The following is a 10256-nucleotide window of genomic DNA, read 5'->3' as shown; positions in this document are numbered from 1 at the left end:
AAGTCTAGTCCTCTGTAAGATTCATTCAAGAAATGTCTACTTCTAATTCCTGCATTCTTTTAAAGCCACAGCTAAGGACTAAAGCACACCAAAATTCAGGCATGTATCACTGATGGAAAGTGGCAAGAAAATGCTCAGAGAGATGGTGCCTTCCAGCTGTTCTCCAGTACTCCACCTGGGCGGGGCAGGTCAGGTCAGGCCAGGGCTTTTTCCCGAGCTGTGAATTGCTCACAAAGTTCTGCTGGTTATACCAGCAGCTATACTATAACAAAAAGAAAGTTTTCTCCTCACTGCTACCTTTTTGCTTTGGGCTATTCAGCAGTGAGAGAGTGGGTTTGAGCCTTCATTTTCTGTGTTGTCAGCAGAGTGGAAGTGTAATGGCAATTGTCTCCCAGCCTGGAGATCAAGAGGGAAGCAAAGGTAAACCCAGTAGAGTGATACATTAATGCATTAAATGATCTTTCCCTCAGTCTGTGTCAGCCTTCAGATTGCTTGCAGGTATTCACGAGCTTCCCTGATCCAGTATCAACCTACACTGAGAACATACTATTGTGCCATAAACCTCCATGACTCCCTTAGAAGGAACACCAAACTATCATCCTTGCCTCCCACTTCAATCCTCACAGCTCCAAAAGCCCTCACTACTACTGAAAGACTGAAGACAACATGTTTTTTTAAAATAGATTGAAGCCTTGTTGCTGGCTTTAGGCTAGTGTTTCTGCTGTCCTTCTGTTTGCATTTATCCATGACCTCCCAACTGTATAGAGTCGATCCTGTAAGAACTTTATGAGTAGGAAGAGCCCCATTCCAGGGCTGGCACATACCCACTGCTGCTCAGCCTGGTTTTCCATTCCCAGTGCTCACAGAGCTTGGGAGAAGGAATACAAAAGCCTTGGACTTGGGCTGAGGCAGGAGAACCCCACAAGACCTCTGGCCTGATGGAGCAAGATTTCATCTACTGTTTTCCTGAATCAGATGAAGTCGACCTTAAATTCCTTGGATCAAAGCATCAAAGACTGCCTTCGGCTCTGCATGTGAGCAGATACAGAAGAGACCCTGCACTCCAACCTAAGGCTTATTCATTGCCTAAAGGCAAAGATATTTTGCAGACAGAGAACTGTTCTTAGTTCTCCAGATGTAAGCTCCTTAGTCACTTTTATTTTTAGATTAGCCATTTTTAGGAGACTGCAGCCTACTTACTAAGAGGTTTTTGATGCTCACATTTCTTTGTACTGAACATTGGTGCAGTTACATCGCACCAGTTATCTGTTTACTGACTGTATCGCAGAATTTGGCCTTGGCAGAGATGGGAACAGAGACCTCTGATTAAAAAAACCCAAGTTAGTGAAAAAAAAAAAGAAAAAAGAGAATTTAAAGCTGCAGTGACTCAGTCATTGGTTCACATTACTCTGAGAACAGAGCAGATTCCTGGGGTGGAGATTTTTTTTTTCAAGGGTGATGCAATCTGCAAGTTTTGTCCTCTCAGCACTTTTATAACCAGGGTGCAATAGATAGAATTTGGCAATGTATTTCAGGGCTATGTTACGTTGACAGATATTCCTCTTGTATTTTCAATTGTAACTTCAAACTTTCAACTTTCCCCTAAAAAGCAAGGGAGTGCGGAGCAGGGAGAACCCCATATTCCCTTAGTAAAAGTCTGAGTTTGCTGATGGACATACAGAAGAAGAAAGAGAAGTGTGCCTAGACACGGATATCGCTGTAGTTTTAGTTAGGGATCACCTGACTGGGAATGACCCTCTGTTTGCTCGGGAGGGCATCTCAAGTGCTCTGTAACACAGGCTTCTGTTTTGGCTAAAGGTTTCTATCAGCTGTCACCAAGTCCCTGATCCCAAGATGGCAACAGGCTGAATGTTTGTTAACCTGTTACCACTTTTTTTTTTTTTTTTTCTTTTTTTTCCCCTACCCCAATCTTGGAGTTAAAAATACCAGAGCCATGAGCACAGCCTGAAACCTGAGAAGCCTGAGCTGGCTGTGTCCCTGCTTTGATCAGGCCCTTAAAACCAAAGAATGGCAGGGCCAGGACCTGCCAAGCCACAACTCAGAAAAAGAATCAGAAAAAGCTGGGGAGTAGGATATGTCTGCTGTGTGTTCATGTAGTACTCTCTTGGTTTGTTACAAGCCCACAAAACCCTGCCAGGCTGTTACTACCAATTTTTCTTCCTAAAGGAGACAATCCTGAGATTAGCTCGGTTAGTTAGAGCCGTGGTGCTAATGACACCAAGGCTGAGGGTTTGTTCCCCCTTATGTGCCATTCACTTAAGAGTTGGTGATCCTTGCAGGTTCCTTACAGCTCAGAATATTCTGTGATTGTGTGAACTGTGCTGGATCACAAGTGCTCGGATTCACCCAAATCTCCTTTCTGGATGGGGAAGACAGCACCTACTCTGCACCACAGTTGTGTCTGGAAGTTACACAGAGACCAAACCACACTGCCAGTCACTGCAGCTTTGCTCTGCAGGGCTCTCACACACCCAAACCCTGAAGATCAAAGTCAAATAATATAGAGTAGATGAACTTCTCTATATTATATATATATATGTATTCAACCTGACAAAGGTAAGTTTAGCAGCTTTTTGCTAATCATCTCTAGGAAGAAAGTACATAAGCAGGTCTTCTGATGCATGATCACAGCATCAATAATGAATCTCTGTAAAAAAACCCAACATATTCCCCAACTACACCAGAGAGAAAACTAAAAAGGCTTGATTATACCCCAGAAGCTCCAGCTGGTCCTGTTCTGACCCAGGTTACTCAGTGTCCATCATCACAGGGCAGATGCTGCCCATAACAATGTTTGCTACAACTCTGAAAGATTCAAGCCAAGAGTACATTCCAAATAGCAGCATCAGTACAGACAAGCAAGCCAGGACATTTGTAACATATTTTTGAAGACCAGTAACTGCACTTAGTCCTCCAAATCATTACTGAAGCTTGTATGTAAACAGCATAGGGGTTTCATATTTTTAATGTAAAAAGCAAGGACCTGAATGGTTTCTACACAGTATCCATTTTTACTTTTGTACTGTGCTTTCTTCTTACTAGAGCTCCTGTACATTTATTTCTTCATTTATCCTACAGTGGCAAGTACTTCTTTGCTTCTCCAGCTGGCGTTTTAATACACACACAGCAGCTCAAGTTGGGAGAGGTTGACCAGTTCCTGCTTTGGGCACGTAGAAGTCTGTGACTTTCTTTCCAGTGTCCCAGTGTTGTTTAGAAAGCAAGTCAGCCTCTAACCCTACTGCATTAAGTGGTTGTGCCTACTATGGTAAAACTGTCACAGCCAAGCCATGCGTGTCTGTAGCTTAGAAGTACCAAGGAGATAATTTTACCTCTATCTGACCTTTTAAATCAGCAATTAAAACAATGGTATATTTAACATTTTAGTGGGTTGTGTCACTGAACCTAAGGAACAGCTGCTCTCTCACCATCAGGGGAACCTGGAGTTACTAAATAACAGGATTGGAAAGAAACCTTGTCATTTTAGAGCACAGCATGTTGCATGTTACAGAAATTAAAAGAGATACATGATTCTTGCAAGACCATTGTTCTGGCAGTAGATGTTATAGATGTTCTGGCAAGAGATCCTCCCTTGGCAGTAGATTCTCCCTTCCTCCATTTCCTCCTCCTTTGGGTTTGCTTCCCTCATAAACTTGATGTCTCATGATGCTTCCCTCCTACTCTTAAATCTGCACTGACATTTGCTTAGCAGTCCCCTGGCACTACTACAACTTTCCATAGCAAAGGATGTTATATGAGACTGTAATCACAAACCCAAGGAACTGCTGAGGACTGAAAGGCGACTAAACCAGACATGAAACAGCACAAAAATGCAAAATATCTTTGGAATATCCCTGCTGGGAACTCCCTGAGAGATAGTGGGAAAAATGTTCCCTTTAGAAATCCTGTCCTGAGTAGAGAGGGTCTATGAGACAAGCTAAAAATGCCAGACTAGATCTGACACCCAAAACTGAGCCGTCACAGGAAGGGCTGGGAACAGAGCACAGTCAAATCTGCCCCCTCTGCCCTAAAATGGCCAGGGATGAAACAGCACAGACAGGGCCAAAACAGGGCAACCTGCTCCTGCTGACTGGCAGTGATGTCTGCTCCAGAAGCTGTAAAGGCAGCTGCATTGTACCAAGAAGTCAGCAAAGGATGGATTTCCACAGTTCAAAAGTTGCTGCACTGAAGGCCATCAGTTGATACCAACAGCAGCCCCAATTTGCCCTTCCCACTTGGGTGCAGTCAGAGGGACAAAAATTCACCATGCAGAGATTGCTCCTTGTTCGTCACCTAGAACTATCTCTTAGCAGGAAAAATATTACCTCATTCAGGACAAGCATGGATACTAATTCATTAATTTAAGACTTTTTAGTGCTAATGGTACATTTAGGTGCCCTGAATCATGCCAAGTGCAGTGGATTTTTACATTAGCACTAATAACAGTTACCCATCCTGTTCCCAAGGTGCAGGATTCATCTCAATTTTCCTCTTGAAAATATTTTTTTGTGTGTTGTGTAAGCCTTTAAAATTACAGATAAGATTCAATCTTCTCAAACCAAGGACTAGCACAAACTGCCTCCTGTGTAACACATGCTGCTTGTGCAGTGCTCCAATTCTTCCTCAAGGGCCTAGCATGCTTTAAACTAAATTACAACATTTTCCCTGCCCCCTCATCCCCCAAAAAAAGTTAAATGAGGTATTGTTTACATGGTCTCTTGCTCATTTAACTTTTAGATTGCACATGCTGTCTTATTTCAAATATGATCCAAGACAGTCTTACTTCCCTGCCAAGAAATAACTGACCACTGATTCATTAGACTGAATGCCAAAGAGACTACTCATCACAGTGATATAGTAGCTATTTTTAAAAATGCATTTAAATACAATATTTGGACAAAATTAAGCCCAGAATAGTCTCTAAATAATGTGCTACATACCTCTGGGGATGGTATTCCATTCCTGAAGATAACACAGCTTCTCAGTCATTGGCCTTGAGCAGCTACAGAAGCACAAATTTTCAGCAGGTACACATGCATAAGTTCTGGACAGACTTGGGTAAGATATGGACAGGGAGCATAAGGGTCAAATGATTGGTTTCAACCAACACTTGGACTTTTATACTGATTTTTAAGTAGCACAGGAAGTCAGGTTGACTGGCTGTGATGATCTTTAGCTCTTTCCTTCCCCTCTGCCCCGCCATGACAGCAAATACCTGGTGTATCTGCTTGTAGCTTTAGTGCCTCCCATGCTGCAAGGAGTGTTTTCAAACCACAGAACTGTCCTTACAGCTGCCCCGTGTCTAGAGAAAGGCCAGAGGGGTTGCTTGTTGGTGGAACAGTTTGTGAGCTGCCTGGGAGCCCCTGATAGTCTGCTGCCATCTGGGTTCTTCCTTCCTCCCACTACATGGTCAGATTTGCAGTTACAAGTCCCCAGGTCTTCCAGCAGCAAATGCCAACAGGCGAGATTGTCATCCTAGGAGTATTTCGTTGGAAGTGACCTTTGGAATCTCTTTCTATTCCAATCTCCTGCTAAGAAGAAGATGATTGCCAATGTTAGATCAGGTCTGCTGCAGCTTTGTCTGGCAGAAACTTGAACCTCCTCCAAGGATGGAGGTTCCCCCCACGCCTCTGCTGCACATCTTCCCCATGATAAAGTTTTTTCTCCAGCATCCAACTGGAACCTCCTAAGCCACAATTTGTGACATTTGCTTCTGGTTACACCACCTGCCACCACCATGTAGTTTCTCATCTTTTCAGCTGGCCCTTCAAGAGGCTGGTTACATTGTCCTTTTGCCTCCTGGACATGCTTTGTTGCTGGCATTAGCAGTGGGACATTCTTCACAAAGGAGGTCACCAACAATATCCTGCTGGATAGATGTGAGCACTTGGCACCTTTCAGCTGAAGTTCCAGTATTTGCAAACAAGCCACGTAGCATCCATGCAAGCGGGTGTGTTTCACAATCACACGCCTTGAGTCAGGCTTCCAAGGGCAAGATTCTGTGTCAGGAATCTCTTAGCAGCCGCTCTTTTAGTTTCCCTGCATCCTTCACAGAAAGGAGAGATGGGAAATAGTATTTCTTTGAGCTCAGAGGTTCATCAAGCATCATCATGTAAATAAAAAATACAAAACCTGTAATAAAGACAAGCAGCATCGCTGCAGGACCAGGCTAACTCAAGGTTTCTTTCCAGGACAAGTTAACTCACCCATATTCACAGAACTCTTGTGCAAGGACATGTCAAAGGAGACTGCTGTGGAGCTAAGTCGGAACAAGCATGATAGGACAAAGGTGCAGTGTTAAGGAAGTGCCCATAAGGGCATGATCACTGTTATTTAATGCTCCCCAGTTTTAATGACAGAGCTCATGGGATGTCCTTCTCGAGAGGGTAGGAGCAGCGTGCAAGGTGTGCAAGCAGGAACCAAGAGGAGAGATGGGATATGCAAGGTAGGACATCAGCAGCCCCATGAAGAAGAGGTCTCAGCTTCATGCTCACCTACCTGGCAGATGAGAGGTGTCTTGTTTTGAGGGTGTTGCCACAGCAAAACCCTCCTCAAAAAGTGAATGTGCCCAACAACATGACGTCTTGGTTTCCTTCATGTAGACATATGCAAGGACTGGTTGCCTCCTCTGAGGGCAACCACCCGTTATCAGAACAACTAGTTCAGGGAGAAGAGATCAAGTGGGTCCTACAAAAGGCCATGCCCTTTTCTCCTGTGCATCCAGAGCCCAGGGAGAAGAAACTGATGGAAATCAAACACACCTCAAGAGATGTAAGGCAGGGGTCTTGCAGCATAGCAGAGCACAGGCAGAAAGCTGCTTGCACCAAGGCTACACAGCACAGCATTGGTCTTCAGTCACCCCCACGGCAGAAGAGTGAAGGGGACCAGAGGCAGGCAGTAGGAGCATCTCAATTCAGGGAAGAAATGTAGGAAAACTGAATAAAATGGTAGAATATCAAATACAGAACGGGAGACAGGACAGCAACAATATTTAAAATAGATAACTGAAGGTGGGCAGCCTACCTTCCCTACAAGCCAGATCTCAGCACCTAAGTCCTTTAGGCTCTTCTTTAAAAGCCATTGGCCCCTTATTTAGGACAAAATCACAGCAGCAAGAAGCTAAAGCCTCCCCCTTGCCCAAAGCTCTATACAGACACTGACCAATTCTTTAAGGTAACTGTACCTGACTCTCCCTTCTCTTGTACAAACCTGTCTCCATGAACCAAATCAGATTCTAAAGACAGGGTGACAATCCATTAATCTTTTCCAGCTCTGATGCTTTTAAATGTCTTATTTACGTGTTTCTGCAGAAAAAAAGGTGAAAAGAGGTATTTGGTGTATCCTTGATCAAAAGAGATTTTAATGAGATTCAGAAAGGTTTAAACATATTCCCCACCTAGAACTGGGCTGCATTTTATGGATAAGTCAGGGGTAATAATTCAAGGGTATATAATTCCTGCCTCCCAGGAAGGAGTTGCTTCAGGCTTCCCAGAAAACATTAAACTGTGATTTGCAGACAAGAAATGTTATGGGATTTTGTGAAGTGATCTAGAAGAGGCTATGGAGTTCCACTAGTAGAGTGTGTAAGCCACCACTTACCTATGGATACCTAAAAAAAGAAGTGCTGCTCAGCTGCCCAGGTAATAGTTTACTTCAGTGATTCACAGTGATTCAGAGTTGCTTGCTTTGTGAGTCAATGTTTCCCAACATTTGGGTACAGGATCTGACTCCCAGCCACCTTGAAGAAGTTGTTCATGAAAAGGAAGAGATTCTCACAAGACTGTAGTTTACCTGAATTTTAAAATTATATCTTTCTGTGACCTTCCAGCTGCAATAATCCTAACTGCACTTTGCCAGCTGAGACGAAGATGATGTAATGCTGAGGAATGGGCAAAGGATGGTATGGGTTTGTCTGCACTACTGTGACCTTGGTAAATTATTTTCATGTCTTTGTGCCTCAGATTCCTGCTTGTGAAATTGGAGGGAACTAAAACCTCATTTCTTCCACAATGTGGTTATTCTGCCCATTCAGATGGTAACTTCTCAAGACAGGGCAATTCAAAGCAGAACAGCCCATGAAGAGTAAAAAAAGCAATAATCAATGTCCTGCATTCATTGGCATCAGCTTGCAAAAATGATTTGGTGGTTATAAATTGCTGTGGGCCCAAGGCAAGAATCAGAGAGTCCTGGTTTTCAGAGATGAGGAAAAAAATCTGCTTTTATATGAAGAATTTACAAATCATCAGTAAGTTAAATCATCTTGTATTTTCCAAAGAAACAAAAAGATTAAATAAGATCCTGAAGTGCCTTATTTTCAGTAATGGGAAAATAAATCAAGGCAAAAGTTACTAATCTGAGCCATATATGATGAAAGCAAATCTGGGAAGACAAAAGGAAGAAATGCAGAGATGGTTATAGTCTTGTTAAAGCAGCAGAGCTCACACCACTCACCACAATAAACCAGGTGCTTGGTCAGAGAAAGAAAGACTTTTCCTTTTCTAACTTGGGTGTGTTCAGAAAGAAGGAATTATGCTTGCCTTGGAAATTACTTATTTCTTGTGTGTTTGTTAAATTCTTCCAGTTTGCTAATTTAAGTGCTGTGGATCACACGGATCAATACCACTCATTATATGACCGGTAATATGGATGTTAAAAGACCCATAACTGGTTGATGTTAGCTTCCCCCTAATTTCCACTCAAGCAACACTTTAAACTAGGTCAGAGCATTAATTAACTTTTGTATGAAATCCTTCCTCAGCCCATCCAGTCTCCCATTGGCTAGTTAATTAGAATCAGCACCAATCTTAGGCTGCTACTTTGCAGCAAAAAAAAAAAAAAAGGTAAAAAAAAAAGCTGGTAATTATCCTTTGGGGGAATAAATTAATTAGGTTACTATGTGTTAATGCTCAGCTGCTCTCTTATAGCTAGAAGCCAGAATCCTCTCTATCCTGCTTGGATTTCTGGAAGATAACTGGGTCACAGGAACACGTGCCTTGGCATCACCTTTTGTTGTACTTCAGCTTGACAAATATTTGCTGCAGATAATCTTAAACCTTAAAATAGAGGCTAGTTTCCTCCAGCTTTCTTGTTGGGAACTGTCTCCCTGAGCACCTTACAGGGACACACCTGACCTTAGAAAGGTTTGAGTTCATGCTGGCAATGAGCTGGGCTTTGCATTCATGGAGCAGCTTCCAGAAACCAAGGCATGGTTTCTCTTGAGGATTGCTGGCCACGCACTGCAGATTCCTCTATAGGTGTGCTCCAGATGCCTATTGCTCACAAGCAATATCACACCAGGTTAACACCCACCAGACCTTGCCTGTGTTGAGTCAGCAACTTCTATGCAGCAAAACTTAGGCAAGAATTTGGTTCCTGTTTTGGGATAGGTCTGTGCCACTCAACGGGCAAAAAGGTTCTGATGCTCACTAGTTCTTTAAAATGTGCTAGTGAAGTGTCACTTATATCCTGACTGTGAAAATGCTATTTCATGGTTTGGATGTATGAGAAATAGCTGAAGAGATCAAACAAGAAAATTGTCAAGGTAGTAAAATTAGAAAGACTATGGTAAGTAGGTAGGCTGAACTAGGGATTAAAAGGACAGAGGTTCTCCCATAGCTGGCCAGCAGAACAGCTTCCCTGCAACTGAAGGAACTTGCTGGTGTTGCACCAGAGAACTCCTGGCATCTGAAACTGTGCATTTTGTGTTGACAATACACTTGAGTCCTAAAACCAAGCACCACTTTCTCAGTTCTTCATGTGTACCTGTTACTGGCAGTATAAAAAGGAATAAACCTTTGTACAGCACCTCTGGGCCTGACTGCCACAAATTTGCAATCAAATCATATATTTTTGTCTTGGCTAAGCCTTTTCCACTGGTAACCAAAGTCCTAATGCTAATATTCATTCTTCCTCCTCTGTACAGAAAATTGCTGGCAGTTTTTATGACAGATTGTATAAATACAATCTCCTTAAGTGGAAAGGAGCTTGTATTTCTAAACCATTTTTTTAAAAGAGCAGTCTCTTAGAAAAATCCATGGCCTTGCTGCAGAGCAGAGATCCACTTGGGGTGAAATAGTACTCAGGACTGGGAGTTAAACCCACCTGGGACATTAGGTAGTGCTAAGTCTTCAGAGGCTGTAAGTCTCTGCGAAACAATGGAGATACCCATTTGTCTGCCTGTCACATCACTGGAGACAACACTGCTTACAGCTCATATCCTGGTTGCTTTCCTTAAGCCC

Source organism: Empidonax traillii, unplaced genomic scaffold, assembly GCF_003031625.1.
Source record: "Empidonax traillii isolate 1590-97213 ecotype Southwest subspecies unplaced genomic scaffold, ASM303162v1 scaffold889:size374758, whole genome shotgun sequence".
In the NCBI taxonomy this organism is placed as follows: domain Eukaryota; kingdom Metazoa; phylum Chordata; class Aves; order Passeriformes; family Tyrannidae; genus Empidonax; species Empidonax traillii.
The sequence above is the reverse complement of the archived record's forward strand: the minus strand, read 5'-3'. Positions refer to the sequence as shown.